The sequence below is a fragment of the Falco punctatus genome, assembly GCF_963210335.1.
Source record: "Falco punctatus genome assembly, chromosome: 6".
Lineage (NCBI taxonomy): Eukaryota > Metazoa > Chordata > Aves > Falconiformes > Falconidae > Falco > Falco punctatus.
The window spans coordinates 6,787,354-6,808,833 of NC_137585.1; the positions used below are offsets into that span (position 1 = coordinate 6,787,354).

Consider the following 21,480-nt stretch of genomic DNA (forward strand, 5'->3'; position numbering starts at 1 on the left):
CATTACCCGAGGAAGCTGCGTTTTGCATATAAATGCTATATTCTAGGCCAGCATATCCACATTTGAGGTTTATTTCTCAAAGACAGTCTCAGTAGGTTTATATCACCACAAGCTTTCTTAACCACACTAAGCTCAACACACTGATTCACAGGGCTCTGCTGAACCTGTCCTTTTGTTAGCTAGAAGAAAAATAAAAAGCAACCTCATTTTGATGTTTGAAAGCTAATGATAGTTTTGACGTGCATTCTACACCCTTTTCCTCTCCACTCTTACGACCTGAAGAGCAGAAAAAGGGCCTGATGCACAGTCTTTAGATGCACTAGCTTGTTCAGACTCGCTGACATTGCAACCAGTGAACACATCCTTGCATTTGGCAGGGCCCCAGGACTGTGGCTCTGCATAAGAGTACGACCTGCTGGCTAATCTCTTTGTCAGAGTGGACCTTAGAGAGCCAGAATGGCATTGCCAGCTCAGGGTGAAAGACTTGCTGCCTACACCAGGCACAGAAGTTAATGAAAAATGACTGGTTTCCAAAACACCATCTGGCTTTCACAGACATATATAGAGACACCACAGCCCAAAACCTCTGTGAACTCAACAACAGTGGGTTTTCATAGGGGCAACATGCTGTGGTGTGGTTTGGACTTCGTCCAGCAAGCCTCCACCACACTGCACGGGCACAAGGTGCAGTCACCATCCTCACGTCTAAGGGGAGCTCAGGGAAGGGTTTCGGCCACAGGGCAGCAGCCTCCCCAGAGCAGCTGAGCAGAAAGCAAGGGTAAAGTTTGGCTCTCACCTCTGCGCTGGCACACTGCCCATGAGGAGGGCGAAGAAGCTTGAGCACGTCCCACACGCTCCCTGAAGCACATTTCCCTCCATCGATCCCACCAGTGCCAAAATAAATTGGCACTGCCTCTTACTCAAGAGCTCCTGCAACACACAACAGCAGCCCTGAAAGCCCCTCTCAGGCACCCTGTCTGTGCTGTGCCAGGTGCTCTGCTAACAACCTCATCAGGGACAGCTGAGCCTCCCATCCCATTTATCCTTTTGCAAGGAAGAAGAGAGTCCATTTTAATAAAAGGAGCATGCAGCATCCTCAGGGCAGGGATCTGTTGTTCCCTGTTTATGCAGAAAGCCCTGTGCCACCTGTGGCAGCTTTGGGACTGTGTAAGCATCAAGTGTTTTTTTCCCTGCAACAAATATCTTTCTGAGCTTTTCAGCTGACTTGCTTCCACTGCATCCACTCTCTTTTTGTCTTAGCTTCCCATGGACACTCATACAACCGTGTTCTAGGAGCATGCTGCTGGGGAGAGCAGATTTTAAAAAACTCTTATGAGCAAATATGCATACAAAGCAAATTTTGAAAGCCTCCCATCCTGCAAACAATCCCTCCAGAAAACCAGCTTCAAGCACACTCTTCAGCCAATGAAGCACCAGAAACAATGTCGTATGATTCAGAGCCAAGAGGAACTAAACCAAACAGCAGGAAATAAAAAAAGATGCTTGTGATACCTTTTGTTGAAAAATTACCCAAAGTACATTTAGAAAACTGGAAGATGATATTCACCCCTGTTCTACCTAAGGATCTGCAATTCATTTAGACGTTATTTGCCTTAAATTGTTCTCATGGCCTAGGAAGTGGATACATAACAACCTCTTAAACCAAGACTGACCACAGGAGCACCAAAATACACAGCAGCAGGTTTTTCCCTCAGGATGTTTTCAGTCTAACCAGAAACAGGAAGTCTCCAAAGATTTTGCAAGAGAGCTTTTTCCTTGTGGGATATCCCATCTTAACTGTAGACTTTGCACTGCAAAGTTTTTAGCCCGGGAGGTAACGGTTTAAAGCCTTGGTCCATAAACATGCCAGCAGTAATGCATCTAGTCATCTTTACACATTAAAGAAGTCCAAGGGAATTGTGCCTCATACCTCTGAGGCACTCGGTTTCAGGCATTGAGATGAACAATCCACCCTTATTTACTGCCGAAGAAACCTTTGTTAACCTGGAATTGTGCTGGCCTACTGCTGCTGTAACTTCTTGCAGGCTAAGCAACTGAACTGACACTAACTGAGCCCAAGGTCTCTGAAAACCCACCTGTGGGCCAATGTGGACTAAAAGAACCAACGGGCTCCCCAGTGCACTCTTCCCTGCGACTGCTTCCCTGCTTTGTAAAGCACGCAAGGGGCGGGGGGTTTGGGAGACAGCCCATCTTTGCTTGGGAAAAGGGAGTGAATTTCAGAGGCGTGGAGGTGCCTCTCCACCCCTGTGACAGTCCCGAGGAGGCTCACCATGCCAGAGCGGGTCCTCCCTGGTGTGCCTGAGCTCCGCTCTGAGAGACACGAGGGTGGGTGCCGGTTGGCCAGCAAGGGTCAACATGGATGGCAATATCTGCCCCGCCACAGCACTCACCCCGCTGGCACAGGGATTAGCCCCATTTTCTGCACGGGAAAACTAAGGCACAGGGCTGCGGAGGATATTGTTTAAGCTCACACAAGGCATGTGCATTGGCTGAGGACACAGCCCAAATACCTCCACATCCAAACCCAAGCTTCCATCTAAAGAGTGCCCTTCCTGACCCACAGCCCAGGTAGGAGTGGTAATAGTTCTTTTTTTTTTTTTTTTTTCTTCCTGTGCTTGTTACCAGACTGCAAGGTTTCTGTGCTTCTAAGATTCAGGAAAAGGCGGGGAAGCACTGGCAGGTAGATTTAGCAGTGATTCTGTCAAGTGTGGCCATTCAGTAACAACGACGAGAAACTACAAAAATTCAGGTCTGCCCTAAATGGATTAGTTTTCTTAACCCAGGAAAGGAATTTTCCCCTCTGCATCACTGGCAAGGATGGGAACAAAGCAGGTTGTTTGCTTCACGGCCCCACCTGCAATGCTCCTTGCTCGGCCAGAGGCTCCAGCTGGCTCCCAAAGGGCCAACTCTGCTGGTCCTAGTCAGGTGGAAGGAGCTGTACCAGCATCCTGAAAGCACTGTGGGGCTCCCAGTTTGGTACTGAAGGCTTGGAGTGATCTGCCTGCTGTTGGTTTTGAGGACACAGCAGAATTTCAAGGAGTGAGGGGGACTGGGCAATGATTCACCTGTCCTTCAACAGAGCAAAACTCCAAGCTGGGCGTCTCACACTTGTAAAGCTGGAAAGACCTCTGCAAACAGCAGGCACTGGGTTTCCCTTTGCAATCTTTAAGAACCTCTTGCTCTGTGCTTCTGTATCATGTCACTACAAGGTACAGAAAAGCTGTATTTTACAGACTGTAGGGATACAGAGCACCCATAAGACTTACACATCAGTTTGTAGCACATACATTCACTGTAATACTTCTTTGCACCAAGCAGAGAAGAGATGTGTGTAGATTCAGCTAGTTGTACTGGGATCTCTCTCAAAGAAAGGTCTTGTGGGGGTATGTGTGTATAAGAGAGGGACAAAACTGAACTTGCCTTTCAAATCTGCATGGGACCCTTGTGCACCCTTCAGATAAACCTGCCTCATCTTCCCCAGTGGGAACTACAGCAGCAGGAGAACTGCACTGTATCTGACTTCAGCCCTCGCAGCAAACATTTACTGGGACCTCGTCTGCGTTGTACATGCAGGATGAATCCCTGTAGTTGTATCTAGAGGGGAGGGTTAAGAAAAGTACATGGAACAAAACTCCATTTATTTGTCAGAGAATATCATGCACCCAGCAGGGAGCTCACAGCTCTCCCTAATTGTCCTATTTACTTCAGAAGATCCCAAGATGACTCCTATTAGCATGGAAAGTTATTTCACCTTCATTTCTTTAGGTCACTTAATAAACGGAACAAGTCTTCACTGCAAACCCATGATGTTTCTGCTGAAATACCTCCCATAAACCTCAATATTGATTCCATTAAATAAAAGTGTCTGCATGTATGTATATATGCATAAATATGCAAGAACATTCCTCTTAAACGTATGCACACTGAGGCAGTTAGTTTCCAAAGAAAAGAAAACTAAGATAAAATCCTACTTACAAAACGCCCACATTCTTCTAATATTTTCCATGGTAGTTTTTTAGCCCATGGGAAAAGAAACTTTAATGGCAGATTGCAAATGAACGTATGAAAAAGACACGACGGTAATGATGTAGAAATTAAGAGAAGTGGGCACTAAGAAAAAGAAGCAATTTAAGACATGCTGGGAATTACATGTGGGCACAGAGCATGTGTGTGTGTGTATTCCTGTTATCCCACTCGCATAATGCTGCAGAAAGGTCAACAAGAGAGTTTCTTTAAAACAAACAAGGACAAAAAAACCCCTTTAATAGACCTGAACTGCCTTTCGCACAATGCCAGTGAAATAATACTTGGGGTACCAGAATTAGCTGGGGAAGTGCCCAAAGATACCAGATTTGTATTTACCTTTTGCCAGCCAGGGGCATTGGCTAAAGTCTGCTATTAATTTTCAAAGTAAGTATTAACGTCTTCAGAGCACTTGAAAGAGTCTCATTTGGACATGGCTACAAATTCAGCATCCCACTTTCTCCCCAACACATCTTCTATTTACAGTCACCATCCAGCGGACCTGCCAAAGTTGCAGTCCAAGCAGCGAGGCACATGTGCACAAATCCTACAGCATCTCACGGCTTAGCAGAAAATTACCTCCCCTGACCCAAATCACTTCTCATCCTGGCACCAGGGTTAAAAACTCTGCGGTCTCATGAGACAAGGACAACAATTTTACCCGCAGATTGCCCACCCCCGCTTTCCTTTGCAGCAGCAGTCCCTTCACAGGGCACAAACCGAAATGCCTTCGCATCCGCACGAGCTGGGTCTCGCTTGCAAACTCCCATCAGCTTTTGACAAGAGTTGGAGCAACGGAGGATGACTCTGGGGTTTATTTTGCACCGCTTTTCCCTCTCTCCACCGCACACCATCCCGCCTCAAGCAGCCAGCCTGCGGTGAGGACGGAGCGATGTCGTGGACCAAGCTTTTGGGGAAGTTTCAGGCAAGCGCTGGAGCACGGCGGGGTGTGTGCGTGCAGTGGGCCCTCCATTAACGCCAACCGACTGAGGAGGAAGATGTGGAGGGAAACGGCTGAGCCCCCCAGATTTCACCTGCCTCAGCGACAAGCCCCGTACCGGTGGGGACCAGCGGGTCTCCTCCCCGCCTCCCCTGTCAGGTCTCCCTACGCAGACCCCCATCCCCGCATCCCCAACACCAACTTCCCAAACTGTGACACAAAGATTGGCCACCGCTGCGGGCGGCTGATGAGGGGGACAAGCCCTGCGCCCCGCCGCCCGCCACAGCCGCCCTCCCGGCCCCTCGCCACCCCGCCGGGCCCGCGCCCCGGCGCTTCACTCACCGCGGTCTCCAGCGGAGCAGGCGGGGGAAACACAAAGATGCCCCAAACCAAGGGAAGCAACAAAGAGGCTTAACTCCAGGAGCTGGGAACTTCCAGGCCGGATCTGCGGGGAATTCAGCACACACACACACAGAGAGAGAAGAAAAAAAAAAAAAAAGAAAAAAAAAAAAAAAGAGAGAAAAAAAAAAGAGAAGGGAAAAGCCTGTTTTGGGGGGGAAGGGGACGGTGGGGGCCCTTGGTTTGGGGGGTGGTTGTGTTTTTCCTGCGGGCTGCCGCTGGGGATGGGGGGCCGCGCAGGGCTCAGGCGCGGCGGGAGAAGGAGGAGGAGGAGGAGGAGGAGGGAAGAGGCGCCGGGATGCGGGAAGCCAGACCCTCCATACGGGAGACGGCTTTTGGATGACTGAACTCCCAAACAATTCCCTGCTCTGGCTACTCCTGCCCCAGAGCCTCCCTCCTCCCCTCCCCCTGAGGAGGAGGGAAGAAGAGGAGGAGCCAGAGGAGGGAGAAAACTCGAAATAAAACCCCTTCCCCAAAAGCCAGGCAGCGGCCGACCCCCGTCCCCTCTGCCTCCGTCCCCCGTCCCCCCGTCCCCCTCCGGTAACACTAACCGGCACCCTCTGGCCGGTGCTACCCCCGAGCAGGCCGCCGGCAGCGCGGGGCCCTCCCCGCCGCGCTCCCCCCGGCAGGCGGAAGCGGGAAAGTTGGGCCGAGAAGTTCGGCCTGGGCGGTGCAGGCCGCCCGCCCGCCGCGGGGTCCCGGGGGGGCTGTGGCTCCCCCAGGCCCAGGGGGACCGTGGGGCGGTGGTGACCTCCAGGCCTCCTCACTGACCGCAGTGGCTGCCCCGGCCGGGCCCGGTGGCTGACAGAATCCCCCTGGAGTCCCTGCGCTGGCGGCCATCCCGCCCTGTCCTGGCTGTGAAGCCGGACGGCGCTGATGGCAGCGGCGGGGCCTTGGGCAGTCGTTGGTTATGAGGAAACGGGCTGGTGATAAACAGCACTTTGCGGTAGACCTCCTGGGAGACCTTCCCCTCTTCCCAGGAGGGACCAAGCCCAGAAAGCTGCACAGAAATTGTTCCAACCACCTGTCGAGCTTCCCCTGGAACACCTTGTCTGTATGCCTGTCCCTATGCCACCAGGCACCTGCTGGAAGGACGGATGTAGAAGCAGCCATATACCAGCACTGCCATGGGTCTGCACAGCCCAGGGCCCTGCCTCCTCCAGGCCCAGGTGGTGACATGCTGCTGGGTGGCATTAGGCAATTCCCATCCTCACGTACGTGCCTCAGTTCCCCAGGTTGTGTGGCTGAAGTTCAAGCATCAGCTTAGCTGCCTCACAGGTATAACCAATGTTTGTGAGGGGACCTGAGGTGCTTTCTCTGGCTGGCATCACCCACAGGGCCATTCCCTCCAGGAGGTGGTCCCCATCCTGTTCGCCCTGTTGTGGGACCTGGGGCAGACCATCTGGATCAGGATGTCAAGGCGCCTGAAGCCGAAGTGAAGGCAGGGAAGGAAAGAAGGGGGAAGAGAAATGACTGTAAAAGGCAAAACTTCACATGCAACCAGGTTAAGTAAGATGCACTCGGATGTTTATTTCAAGTTGCACTCTTCCCCCAAAGCACGGGGGCTAATATTTTGCTAAATGAAGACAGCCCCTTCCTATGGAGGTCAAACAGCCTATGCATGATTTTAGCCAGCTGGTTTCAAGGAGGGTGACCGACTCCTTTTCTTAACCCGTAAGGTGTGTAGCTTCTCTAGAGGTGATGTGGAGAAAATGAAACAAAAAGGAAAAGATATTTTCTTCCAACCATCCCTGCTGGCAGGTGCCTGCTCTCAGGGAAAGTGTCTCAAGCACAAGTTTTCAGGAAAAGCCATGACACCACTACTTGGGATTAAACCAAACTAGCTCACTGCATTCTCCCACACTAGAGGATGAATACATGTCCCAAAACATAAATTGACCCAGAGCTGCAGGGAAATCCTCTGTCTTTCAAAGCCCTTCAACAAAGACTAGTTTGAAACAAATCTGCTGTCACTGAAAGGCCGAGATAGGTTTCTCACATCTTTGCCATGCACAGATCATAAATGATAAATGTGATCTGTAGTTTCTAAATCTGAAGTCCTTCAGTCAGAGAAGAAGGTGAAAGAGTTTATCCTCATGTCATCATTAGGTTTCAGAGTTATTTCTGCTTAGCATCCCTGTAGGAGGGGCCTGTGCTCCTGGATTGCCCATTTCTCATGCATAAGGATGATTTGAAGGGTTTGGCGTTTTTTTATATTTGGACTTGGGGTTTTTATTTCCGTCGTTTATGACCAAAGTACCAGTCATAAAGGTGGTGCAGGGGTACTGAAAATGTCAACACTGATTTTTCTGCAGGGTTTCTTGAGTTCCAAGGGGATGTGTATTGATGGCTCTTCAACTTGTATTTGAATGGGTAAGCTTATCAGGTTGAACACAAACTTCCTTCCTCTGCAATGTTAAGTTCTCTGTCTAATTATTTTTTAAAGAACTGTTTCCCAGATTCCAAGTTTTTCCTTATGCTGCTCAGTAACACAGTCCTCAGGTGCTAAATCCATATGTAGACACCTCACTAAGTGGCCTAATTTTTACAAGTGCTGAGACCTCTAGCACCTGCCTTGTCTGAAAAACAGTGGTTTCCTAATTTAGAGCAGTCGTAAACTGTCCTAAATTAAAGCAGGAATTGAATTAGCCCTGACTAGTTTTAGGCTTACAAAGGTGGGAAGAAAGAGGCGGGGGAGCAGAATTAGAGCTACCTTGTACAAAGAAGTGCCCCAGGGCTTGTTTAATGCTAGGGAAAAAAAACTTTGCAGCCCTGCAGGATTACATTCCCTGTTTATCCCTCAGGGTGGGGAAAACATGAGGCGCAGCAGCACCCTTTGTACCCTGCTCTTCCCACCTGCCCCCATGGTTAATGCTGGAAGAAATGCCTTGGGATGAAGCAGGATGCTGGTTCATGCAGCCATGTCCCCTGGGGCATCCCCAGACAAGCCAGCGGCAGTCCTGCTTGCAGGCAGTCGCCTTGTTACTGTACCAGGGACACCAGCTCTAGGCTGGCACCCATTTTTTCAAACTACCCACCAGAACGGACTTCTGGGTGCCACTGCCTGGCTGAAGCACGGAGTGGTGTGAAAACCAAAACCCCCTCCTTTTTAGCCCCAGTCCCTCAGGCATAAGGAAGGTTTTACTGTGGCATTGACCAAGCACAGCCTGTGGCTGGAGGGGGACCCGTCCCCCTCGGGAGGTGTCAGAGCCCCCTGATCGTCTGCTACCATCTTGCCTGGGTTGGCCCCGTCCCTCTCTGATCCTGGGCGAAATTTCCCACTGCTGCTGCTGTCGGATGCAAAGGCTCCTCCTTGGGGCCGCAAAAACTCCAGCTGTTTGATATTGTGCGGAGCAAGGCGGGGGGCACGGAGGGACTCCGCATGAAAGGGCGAGCTCAAAGGAAACCAGACCCTGGCATGTCGGCACGATACTCAGTGGGTAACAGGCTCAGTTAAATTTGCTCATTCAGCCAGCTAAGAGGGAGAGTTTTCTCATCTGTCCTGCTATGTTTAATTCATCCACACATGCCTCCCAATTACAGCAAGAGTAATAAACAGAAAGGGATGTTGGGGGCGGGGGGGGGGGGGGGGGGGGGGGGGGGGCGGGGAGCTGGCCAGGCCCCAGCCTCCAAACATAAGCACCCCCAAAAAATGTGAGTTGCACACTGCTGGGGTCTGTTGTCCTGGGGGGAGCTCGTCAGCACCCCTGGCTCCAAGTCCTTCTGAATTTTAGCCCATTTTAGGCCTGTTTTTTTGTTGTTTTGTTTATTTTTCTTCAGAAATGTACATTGCAGGAGGTGTCTGTGCAGAGTGATGGTTTCTGGTGTCCATGCCTGGGTGCCTCGGTCAGGCAGAACTCACAACAAAAATCAGTGTGGCATCCCTATCTCTGTGGAGGCTCCCAGACTCCCCCCCCTGTTTTTTCTAGCTCTGAATCTTCGCAAAAATGGAAAAATGATAGGAGGAATTGGGCTGTGGAGCCAAAGACAAGAAAATGCTCTTTCATAGAGTGAGTTGAATTTTCTGGCTGTACTGTGGGAAATTCATGTTGAGTTTGGTGAAAGGAAGGATGAGGAGGTGATGACTAGCTCAGCCCCAGAAGCAGGCTGGCCTGAGGGCAGTAGCCACCTCCAAAGCAACCAGTAAGTCATCTTGTATGTAGCAGGGAGGAGAGGGGAAACACGTTAGGAAGAGACATGAACGGGATGCCCCTGGTTCAAAGGAGTTTCAACAAGAGTTTTACTTTGTTTACCCTCTTGTAAAGTTATTTGTTACTTCGATAATCCATAGGAAATGGGATCATTTCTCTCTCGGCTTGTCAAATTAAATAAACAAATAAAACCTTGTTTGGCTGGTGAGAAGCTTAGAAAGGAGAGTGTATTTGTACAGGGATTCAGGAACTAAGCATCTTTCAGGAGCTGAAGATTAAGAAAGAAATCAGAGAAACAAAGGTGAAAGTGACTCAGTCATCAAAACTCAGAGAGCCAAATTAAAGAGGGGGGTGGGACAGGAGGACAAGAGGTAGGGCCTGTCTATATGAGGAAATCTGTGCTGGTGTAAACTAAAGTAACTCTATTTCGGTTTAGTTTTACCACTAGGGTCCAAGTCAGGGACATAACTTGGTTGTGACAATCTCACCCTAACGTCAGACAGAAATATCGTATGTTCACTGAGATTTACTTTATTTCAGAATACATACGTTACCCCTCATGCACGAACATGAATGCACATGAAGGGTAACGTATGTATTCTGAAATTAAATAAATCTCAGTGAACCGGTGCTAGCTCTGCGTTCTGTCAGAGAGGGATTTGCAACAGGCTTGTTTTAATGATACAATTCCTATTTCTGACATGCTAAAAACAATATAAAGGAAACATATCCCCCACAAAGGAATCATTCTCCTTTTGCACAGTAATAGGTATACTGGTGTAAAATGTGTTATATACTGTGCCTATGCGCTGTACTACATATCTACAGGGGATGTTGTAAAGAACTACCGTTCTGTTTGTAGTCAGTTCATTGACAGGAAATATTTGGACAGTCAGTGGGCTTCCAGGTCTCTAAGATGATCCAGTTCAGGTCCATTTGTTTCCTTGTCTTAAAATGTTCAGGGATCAGCAGTCAGAGAGACCTGCTTGTGTTTGGGGAGTGTTTTACAATGTCACTCAACATATTGGGTGGAGGACAGGGTCTTTAAGAAAAAGTTTTGTTAACTGTAAATTATCAAATGCAATGAGTAAAACCTTTTGCTTGAGTAAGGAGCTCAGACTTCTTTTCCTCTAGAATCCTGCTTTGCTTCCTCAGAACTTAGCAACAACTTGTCTACAGTTTAAAATTTCTCATGCAGTGAAAGCCAATGCAACCACACTTGTGATCACGACCACACACCTCACTGCCAGTGCTGGATGTGGGAAGTCCTGAGACTGGATACAAGAGCACCAGGAACCTGTCGTGTGCAGAAGGAGGTAGTACATGCCCTCTTGCTTTTGGGTTCATCACCAATATCCATCTCAGAGTAATGATAAGAAATGCTTCCTTGATGCACAGGATGCAAAAACCAATATCATGCATATCATCTTTTGCTATGACAATGTTGCTCTGTGCTATTAAATAGGTGTTGTGTTTTATCCAGAGGAGGTGACATTTCAGCAGCAGGCAAGCTTATTCAGGTCCTTAAGTGGGAAATTATTTGGAAACTTTAGGGTGCATTTGCAGTTGATAGACAGGGTAGGATAGGATGTTATAAAGTAGTCCACCCTTCCAAGTGGAGGTGGGAACTTAGGCAGTGCTGAAAATAGAGCTTTCACGGGTAAAATGTGATAGAATGGGTAACTTCAAATGAACATTGTGAATCTCAAATTGGAGGGGATATATATATATATATGCATGTAATAAAGATAATGTTTTAGCATATTCATTCACATTATGCATATGCACAGGTCTGAAACATCCCCAGCTCATGGAAAATGAGGGGTTTTTTTGGTGTGTGCACACCTTCAGCTAGAGATCATGGCAGGGAGTGTGAGATGTTTGTGCAGTATTGGGCTAGGTGGCTTTTACTGATCCTTTTCCCCTGCTATCCATTTTTAAGCTTGCAGAGGTTTGTTGCAAAAGGCAGTTAGTTTCTTCTCATGTTAGATGAACCACTTCTTTTCTCCATGGAGACTGCATGGAAACCTGGTCCCACAGTAGTTAATGGGAGCCTTACTCCCATCAGTACAGACTTCACTGGGTTTAGGTTTTCACACTTTTTGCTGATTCCCTTAATCTGAAGTAAATTACTGGGGGCATACAGTCATCAACAGTCAAGATAGGGAGGCATCTTAAAGATGTTCCAGGTTAAATCTTACAGATGTTCCAGGTTAATGCTGAAGACTGAAAAGATCCCTGTAGCTGGTGTGCAGTCCCTGAGTAATTACACCTATGTGAAATAGCTGTCATGTCTGTCAACAAGGGAGCTTACATTTTAAGGCACACATCTCCCTTCACATCACATACTCTCTTTGTTGTAGTCCATTTATTCACCTATTATTTACCTACAATCTCTCCTCCTTCACCACTTTCCCACATACCTGTTGTGTTTCCATCTTTCTTTTTCATTGCTTATGCCTTGCTCTTCCCCTGTCCTGTGAAACAGCACTCAAACAAGTCCTTAACTTCAGCCAGCAGAAAGGTTGGGGATCCCCAGTCTCCTGGGCCCCCGCTAGCCCTGCATCTGTCCCCGTGCCCCCCCACCCTGCCCATCGCCCACATCCTGAGCATGAAAGCCGGCCGGATTAATCCAGCACAGAGCACATTGTGTGTGAGTCATGACAGGCTCACTAAGGCGTGCAGTGCTGATAAAAGGCAGCTCTGATGGGCTCTGTCAGGGATCCCAGAGAAACAGCGTGGAAAAAATCTGCTAACCCACATCCCAGCCTGGCGGCCAGGGCCTGGAGACAGCGCGGCACCGAGGGGAGTGTGGGGAAGCCCCCGCGATGCTGACAGGTCCCTCTCTGGGCTCAGCCCGTGGGGAAGCCCCCAGCCCCAGGCATGAGCTGGTGCTTCCTGGGACCCTGGGGTCAGCTAAGAGCTCATGGGCCAAATCAGGGCTGGTGCAAGCCCCAGGTCCTAAGGATGCACTTTGAGATAACCCCCCTTTCCCCAGAGAGACCAGCTGGCCAGACAATATTCCTGACCTCCCGTGCAATGTCAGAGTGTCACCCCCCCTATAACTCCCTTCTCCAGCTGTGCCCCAGCACTTAACCCAACCAGGGGAGCGGGCAGGAGACACTGCCCCAAGACAGGGCTCCTCCTTGCTGTGCTCTTGTCTAACTCGGAAAGACACATCTTTCAAAACATCGTTATTTTACCAACCTACAGTTTCCCTGGTTTTTTGTTCATTATTCCTAGTATGACCCTTTTATATCATCCTCTGCAATATTGCCAACTCTCTGGTGTTAAGCCTTGCAGACAGTGACTTCTGAACCATTTACAGTCCCTCTCCTTTGGGTCAGCCTGGCTATACATTGCCTTCCTTTCAGTACTCTCCTCTCGGCTTTTACACGGTGTCTCCACTGAGTACTGTTACCTATGGCAATCCAGAGACTGTGTAAAAGGCAAAAAGGGGAAGAGCTGCTCTTACAGCTCTGTGCCTCTGCGCATATATGCCCTGTTTCGTCTTCTCATCGGGCTGTGCACACGTACGCTTCCGCTGCATTTTAAAGAGCAAGATAGCAAAGCACCTACCAGTCATTTCTTTGAAACTTTAGGAACTGGGTCTTCTTTCTGAAAAAAGAATCACAGCTGATACCAAGGCCACGGTACTTCGGAATTTACAGTCTCTGAGAACAAGGGTTAGATGAACTTCAAAAGGTTATATAGCTTAGTGTTTCTGATCATTTTTTAATCCAAAGAACAAACTAACCTTTCAGAGAAGAAAAAAGAAATTCAAAGATTCTTTTGTGGCATGATACCATGCAGCAGCCTGTGGTTATAGGCAAATAAAAATCAGGCTAAGCTTTGAAATTTTGCATTTTTCATTTCTGCCAGCTGCTTTTATTTGTCACCATTTCATCTGACTGCATGTGTTAGATATTGCATGAGGCATGAGTGCATGGGTGGGAATTTGGAGAAGGATGCTGTAATCCACTTGCAGACCACCTTCTGAAGTCTTGCAAGCCATCAGCACTCAAAATACTCACGATGTAGTCTGCCTGCTGCGTGCCAGACCATGCTAAAGCCAAAACCCATTTAATCCCCTTTCCTGACTGATGTAAGCCATACCTAGAAACTTCTCGTGGAAGGCAGAACAACAGCTTAGGGAATGGATGTTGGCTGCAATCTTTTCTCTACAACTTAAATTTTACTCTGATATGGTTCATCCCATTACTTCTGATTCTAATATTTTTGGACCACCCCTGCTTAGCATTTACAGGTCTTTGATCCTCTCTGTTGGTTAGACAGATATACTGGGTCTGGGCCCAATTCTCCCTCAGTTAGCCAGGCGTAAACGCCCCTGAATTCACACCAGCTAGATGCAATGTAACATGAGAAGTGTGTGAGGCCCTTTATTCTTTCGGCCTCCCCTCGTAAATCAGCTCCCCCAGCAGCACCTGAAGTCATTTTCTCAAGACCAAAGCATGCGTGGAGAAGTTTTTGTCAAGAGTCTAGGGAGATCAAATGGTCCCAGAAGGTTTGCTGTTCCCTACAGTGCTGCAGGCAGCTCAGCTGGGGTCCATGGGGCATGAGGACCATGCATAGCACAGCTTGGCGCCAGGAGGACTCACAGAAGGAGAACATTAAGCCACCAGAGAAATTGTAGTTGCTTCTGCTTGTTGCACTGACTGAGCAGTATGACTCCAGCTGAAGGATCAAGCATAATCGTATTTCTGTTTTATCTCAGCAGAATAAAGAGCTGGTTTATCTGCCCAAGAGGTTTCAAGTTATACTAGCTTTCTGGTAGTGAGAGTTTCCCATGAGACTGAACTGCTAAGCAGCTTTTTTTTTGGTGTCCCTTCTACAGTGTCTCTCACATGAGTTGGAACAAGAGTGAAATCCCCTCCCACCAGAGTGACTTGTGCAGTTCCTCGCCTGTCTCTCTTGGTGGGAGAGACAAAGCCAGGAGGTCCCTGGCAGCTCTTACAGTGGGATCACCCAAATATTGGTCCCAGCGTGGTACTGTGACTCTAAACACATGATGCTGAGTGGTACCAAAATCTCCAAGTGCAGTTGCACTATGGCACCTACCATCCCGTCCCCCACCTGCCTCTGCTGCTTCTACCTTAGCATGTCCTTGTCCCTGCCACAGGAGCAAGAGGAGGGACTGGAGGCAGGTTTCTTCATGTGCTGTCAGAGGTATGTCATCTACAGGGTCATACTACATCCCAAATATGTGAGAAATGGTGGGCTAGAGCCAGATTAGGGGTTCCTGTACGCTAGGAGGATAGTGCAAATGGCAATCCTGAGGCCACCAGCATCACCTTATGCTGCTGTTCCCTGGGTATGTGCTTCTCGTGAGGTACTTCCTATTTTCTAATCTGGTGGCAGATTTTTCCTTCTAGAGTGCCTCTGAAGATTTTTACCAACCAAAAACCCCTGCCTCCTGCTGAAAGCCTGCTAACTGCTGCTCAGAGGACAGTAACCTTCCCACGGGCAAGTGGCTGGGCTCCCTGTAGGGGAAGCACGACATCAATATAAAACACAGCACAGCCTGGCCAGTTTAGTTCTTGCTACCAACATTACAATCGCTGCAAAAATAAATACATCTCTACCCCAGAGATATACGTGTCAAAGATGGTTTTTTTAATAATATATTTGGGGGAAAACAGAAGCTGCCTTGCTTTCTGAATGACAAGTCTGGCTGAGCTGTAATTTTCTAAGGACTCTAGAGTTGCTGAATTTCCTTATTGAACCTCAGTGGGATTTGGCGGTGTGTGTGTGTGTGTGTTTCTTCCCTTCCTTGAATATTCAAACAAGTATTCCTCAGACATCTCTCATTCTGCTTGTCACTCTTTGCCCTGTTTGTTTATTTTTTGCACTTCTTGCAGCCTGGACAAGGCAAACAGGCTAGTCTATTGTTGGTGTGCATCTCTTTCATTGCAAGATTTGTTTATGTCTTAGCACAGTGATGCAATATTTGGGTTGAACGCTTCAAGGGCAAATGTTTATAGAACTAAAAAAATATTTCCATTTGATTTGTTTATAGGAAGTTTTTTCTTGTGGTCTTGGGTTTTGAAAAGGCCTTTGCGTGTTTTCTTTTCCGCCTCCCCAACTCCTCCTCTGCAGATTTGAAGTTTGGAGCCAAATTCAGTCATGATAATGCCATGACTGACTCTTTAGGTATTTCTACCATGCTCAGCACTGCACTACTAGAGTATCTTCATCCTGGCCTCCTAGCTCTTCTCAATGGCATCATCCTTCCCATGCTCTGAGGTTCCCAAAGCCCCTCTGTCGAGCTGAGGGTTTTCTAGCCCCAGAGACCAACTCCCCTTTGTTTTTGAATTGCCTCTGACCTGGGCCAGCCCTCAGGCAGGGCAGGCCACACTATGAGGGAGAGTTGGAAGAGTTAAACAAAAATGTTGCTTAGAAGGAAAAACAAAAAGAGTACTTTGTGTGACCGAGGGCTTAACCGAAACCAGGCCTTCTCCCTCCTCCCCAGCTCAGAAAACAAGGGAGTATGTGCAGGCAGAGCGTGCCCCAAAATCCTCCTCTGTATTCGAGCATGTGGGCAAAGCACAGACCCTTGCAACCAGAAGGCAGGCAGCCACTCGCTCCTGCAGCCCCCGCAGGGCATGTGGCCTCCCTTGTCCCCTGCTTCCCACCACCATGGCGCTCATGCACTTTGTTGCACATCTGCTCCCCCCTTTCTGCCCCTCTCCAGTCTACTTGGTGTTCCTGATCTGAAGGAGGATGTTTTACATCATTATTTTACATTACATTACAAAAAATGCTGTTTTACACTGTCCTTCTCTAGGCATTGTGTGTCCAGCAGTTCGGAAACACTGAGTACCACAGGGCCACCTCCGTGTCACATTGAGCGGGCGAACAAGGATGTTGAAAGGATGAACGTCACAATTTCTACCGTCACAGAAAGGCAGCCCTGGCTCTGGGGAATTTACAATGTCTTCTGCCACAGCTTGCTAGCAAGAGGCATGGATGGGGCAAGAGGAGGTGCAGGCTTTCTCTGGTGCCTTGCTTCTGCCTCCTTGTACCAAAACCAAAGCAAATAGTCACAGGGTCCCTCCAGCCACTAAGCTGCTAAGCTATGCCAGCATCACCTGTTGCCAGACTCGTTTCTCTTGCCAGCATAAACCATCACCACCTCTACCTTGCTATACATGTACCTACTGGGGGAAAACAATAGAGAACACAGAATATAACAACACATCCCAAACTGCTTGAACTAACAAATATTATCAGCCCTCAACATTTCTCCCAGGCACCCCCACACCTATGTCATCACAGTTTCAGGGCTGCAAATCTTCAGAAGGTGGCTGGCCCCTCAGCCCAGGTGCAGGTCACTTTCCATGAGCTCATTAACCAGCAGGGCTTCACAGACCATCGTCTGGCAACAGCCGGTGTAGGAAAAATTGCTCTTAGAGATGTTTCCAGCTACTTCCAGCTGCTGCTTGCGCAGGAATAACATGAGATCACTGGCTCAGAGGAAGCCTTGGCTACCCCAGCCCCTAGCCATCAGCAGGTGGTCCTGGGAAGTGGAATGGCCTGTGTGTGCTATGGCGAGGGGGACCTGGCGTCTGGGTACTGGGGTCATACCCAGATGAATAAATAAAAGCCAGCTCGCCTCCGCTTTGCTGGCTAGTGGGCTTTCCTGGAAGAGGAGACTGCGATCGATGTTTGGTTTTTCCCCTGAACGCTCCTAGCTCGACACGCGCCATTTCAGAGGCATGCCAGCCACCTGCTGCCGGCGGCCCCCCGTAGCCCTTGGGCTCTCACTTCCCAGAAGACCGCTCTGTCACCATGGAGGGGCCCAGGACAGCCCCCAGCTCCCCCACTTCACCCTGCCTTCTCCCCAAAGCTGAGATCTGGCAGAAAGGGAAAGCAGAGGGAATGAACAGGCTGGCTCTGGCCCCTTTTCAAGGTAGGGAATGGAGGACAAATTAAAGGAAAATGCACAGACTGTTCTGCAGAGATGACAGGGAACAAGCATACGAGTTGCCAGCCCTTGTTCCGGAGCACAAGAATGCTTTCAAACTCACTCTGACAGTCACCTTTCTAATGGTCAGCGATACCGTAATCCCTCAGAAATGTGTTCTGTGACAGCACCGTTGTGCCCATGAGAGAGCAGGACCTTCCTGGGATCACAAAGGCCAGGACAAGTACGTTTGCTCTGTCCCGCACCCCAGCTGTGGCGCGGAGCAATCTGGGAAGGGAGCAGGGGATGGTCTGTGTCTCTGCTGAGAGCAGTACCAAGGCTGGGTGAAGAAAACTGAGGCCAATATATTTTGTATGGAGCCCTGGCTTTGATGAGAGCTGTACTGGCTGGGGCTTGTGTCTACAACACACATATGTGCCATCATAACTAATACGTGCTAGTCTATCTTGGCTCTTCAACTGTAAGATAGATACCACATCATGGTGTTATTAGGGATTTACTGCACTGGGAGACAATTGGAGCAGAGCACCAAAGGGAGGTGGAGGGCACAGCCACTGTAACCACAAGCCTTGGTTTGTGAGGGAAAATCCAGGAGGGATCTCACTCGCAAGCTACGGCCAACTGCGCACCTTCTTGCCACCTCGGCGCCTTCTTGGATCCAATAACCACATACTCCTGAGAGGGGAGGTCTGTGGGTCACACCACCTTGGTACAGTAACTACGTCCCCTGCAGATGGCTATTGCACATCTGTTTCTCTGTTGCTGTCAGATGCTCGATGGTGGTTCCTAAGAGTGGTAGAAATAGCTTATTTATTCTGTTTGGCATCTATATCCATTCCCTCTTATTTCTCTCTTCTCCTCCCAACCCATAACCCCCTCCCCCAAAAGCCAAGCTAATGCCTTCCAGATGAGGTGCTAGAAGCTGCTAATTGCACCCGGATCTGTCCTGATTTGTGCTTCAGTCAGCAAGGCACCTCGCTAATGGATCTGAGACTTGGCAGTGGGCCTGGGACCAGTGTCAAAGGAAATGGATGAGAGGGAAGGAGAGAGCAGAGGGTTAGAGGGAGAGCAGGGAGACCCAGAAAGGAAAATGATCCCTCCTCCTCACAGCAAGGGGCTGAATCTTGATAAGGGCTTGTGGTTGTCCCCCAAGGCGAGGTGGTCCTGTGGGGGATGGCGGGCGGCAGAAGCACATTGCTTCTCCCAGCAGAGACCCCATGCCTAGGTCGGGGGCTGCTCCCCACTCCTGGGGGGAGGCTCGTGCTTGCATCGGGGTGGCAAAGCAGAGCTGCAGCACACTTGGGCTTTTCCAGCTCCTGGACTGGCCGGGGCTTGAGCTTTCCTGATTCATAGATGGGACATGAGAGCAGGGAGCCACAGCCTGAGTCTGAGCTGCTGCTCCCTGTTGATCTGAGGCATCTGTCACACATCCCTGGTGGCTTCCAGGAGAAGATCCAGCTGGGGTGATTGGATGTAGATCAGAGGTGGAGGGGAGAGGAGAGAAAATAATAGGGAAGGGGGATGGGGAGGTGAAAGCAGGCAGGGTAAGAAAAGAGAGAGTCTTGAAGAGGAAAGAGAAAAAATAGGAGGTACTTCAAAGGGAAAAAGCACGAGGCAGAAGGGGAAAGGCGAGGAGGAGAAGTGAAGGCTGGAGGATAAGAAGATAGGGCACAGTATGTTGATCTTGCTCTTGTTCAGCCTGCAACAGCCACAGTGCTGCATGGGGAGGCTGTGCTAGCACCTAGACAGGGTTGCAGCCTCCCCACATTCCCGGAGCCCCAAGGGGACCATGCATGCTGTCCTGCCCAGGAGCCCTGGGACTCCCCCACAGACCTGCAGGGATGAAGAGCCTCCTATCAACATGCAAACCTCTAGGGGCTCCTCTTCAGTGGCTTCCCAGGAGCTGCCAGAGGTGCAAGTCTGTTTCTGGATGTGTGGACAACACCACTGACAGAGAGACTTGAGCAAGTGCACAGGCGGCCAGGAGTTCGATTGGGCCTCTCCTGCAGGGCCATGGTGACGCTCCATAGCATGTTCCTGGTGACCACGGAGAGGAAATGCTAAGGCTGACAGCACTGGGGCTTTTCTCTTTGTAACTCTTCAAAATGATCTGCCACCCCAGCTTGGTCTGGACTGAGAAGCTGAAGATCTCCGGTGCTATATCCTGCAGGACCTCTGCTTCAGCATCTCAGCCTGGGGCTGAGGAAGCGACTGTTACTATGCCCTTGGGGGTTAGCTTGAGGATGGCATGAAGGAACCTCCTTTCTGTGTGCTGGGGGGGCCCTGGGGACCACACAGCGGTTCCTCTCTGTCCCGAGATACCCTTCCAGCATTAAATTCAGTGTCTTCCCCAAAGCATTTACAAAAGGCAGTTTATTACACTCATTTAACTGGTGGAGAAAATGAGGCTCAGAGAAGCAAAGCAACATTGCCTAGGGTTCCATAAAAAATCCAGGCCCCATCTGGGAGAGAACTTGGTTGTCAGTCAGAGGGTACCTCCTCTGCTAAACCATGCAGGTCCAGCATGAAGAACCAGCAGAGCTGTGAAGTTGTCAGAGAGGGAAGTAAGGTTCAAGAATTGCGCCAGATAACTGGGAACAGACAAGATGTTGAAACCCACACTGGTGGTTTGGGTAGACGGGCACTTGGTTTCAACGAGTCCTCTTCATTGCAGAAAAAAGCAAACAGGGAACACCTTGGTGGAAGGAAATGATCAAACAACTTGCAACTGCCAGGAGGGCCCTGGAGGTGTGTGTGCCATCTAGTAATCAGCATGATAATCCTGGGAAAGATGCTGCAGGTGGAGGAGAGGTGCCAGGCTGAAACCGGAAAGAGGACAACCAGAAGCAACCAACTGCAATGGGAACCAAGTTGGTTGGAACCAGTAAGGCACCGTGCTAAACTCCCTTTGGCTGTGAGTCCCATTTTCATCAACTTTACAATTCTTGGCAAAGATTGAAGGGAGTTTCCACTAGACTGTGATTCATTTAGTGAAATCTGATCGTGGCCAGCAGGGGAGAGAAGCAGACAGACAGACTGACAGAGAGACGGTGCACTTTGAGCAGAGGCAAGACTGTCAGGCCTCTGCAGAAGGGGCAGAAAGAGACCTGTTCTGCCTGATAGGGATCTCGGTGGGCAATCTGCTGGGGGAAGAGGTAAGGAAGTAGGAGAGCAAACTAATTACAGACATTGTGTGTGCTTGTATGGGCCTACAGACTGATTAGCTCATGTCTCCCAAGCACTTGGAGATGGAAAACAGTTAATTATCCTTATTAATTTTCCCCCTTTTGCGGTCCTGGTTATTTTTGGAGACCATTTTAAAGACAATGCACCGCCCAGGTACTGGCTGCCCCAAAGCCCGTTGGAATTCCCTACGTGTCCTTTCCTCCCCTTGTACAAAGGACAAAACACTCCCGATGGGAGTGATTCCTTCTTCCTGAAACAAAGACCAATCAAAGAAGAAAAAAAAAAGAACAGAAAAATAACATATCCCGTGCTGGCATGCCCAAATTACATGATGCCTCCTTGCTTCTGTGCCTCTCGGGGACCAAAGGCAGGGTGGCTGCCTGTCACTGCACTCACCAGGGCCCTGGGATACTGGCAGATGGGTAGCTGGGTGCACAGGATACAAAAAATGTGACTGCTGTGCAGCTCATTGCAGCACAGGGAAGACCTTGCTTTAGCTTCTTTCCAGTCTTGTTGCTGCAGGTACCCACCAGAGGAAACCCTAGTGAATGTCCTGAGGCTGTTTCTAACAGCAGCAGCACTTCAGGCTTCTGCAGTGCAATAGGACAAGTCATTTTCTGAGGTAAATCACAGAAAAAACTGGCTTTAAAGCTCATCTGCCACCTGTTTCCCTTGTTCCCAGATGGAGGGTATGGCTGCTGGGTGATGCATGAGCTGCGAGCTGTTTTCTTCTATCACCTGTGACCTTCTGGTTGCTTGGAGAACTAGGGAAGGAGCTGCAAACCCCTTGGATGTGAATGAGGGCACTTGGGGAT

At 49.4% G+C, this 21,480-nt stretch overlaps 1 protein-coding gene across 5 annotated transcripts in view; it reads right to left on the reverse strand.

The window, feature by feature from the left end:
* BOC (BOC cell adhesion associated, oncogene regulated) overlaps positions 1-8,964 on the reverse strand; it is a 60,040-nt gene extending 51,076 nt beyond the window's left edge. For 3 of the 5 annotated variants that reach the window (XM_080393596.1, XM_080393594.1, XM_080393595.1), the window contains exon 1: positions 5,327-5,906. The gene's annotated coding sequence lies outside the window, so the exon portion shown is untranslated. Of the gene's footprint in view, positions 1-5,326; positions 5,907-5,934 lie in introns of those variants that run through there. The other 2 variants (XM_080393593.1, XM_080393592.1) reach the window with 2 other exon arrangements.
* Positions 8,965-21,480: the final 12,516 nt, after the last annotated feature.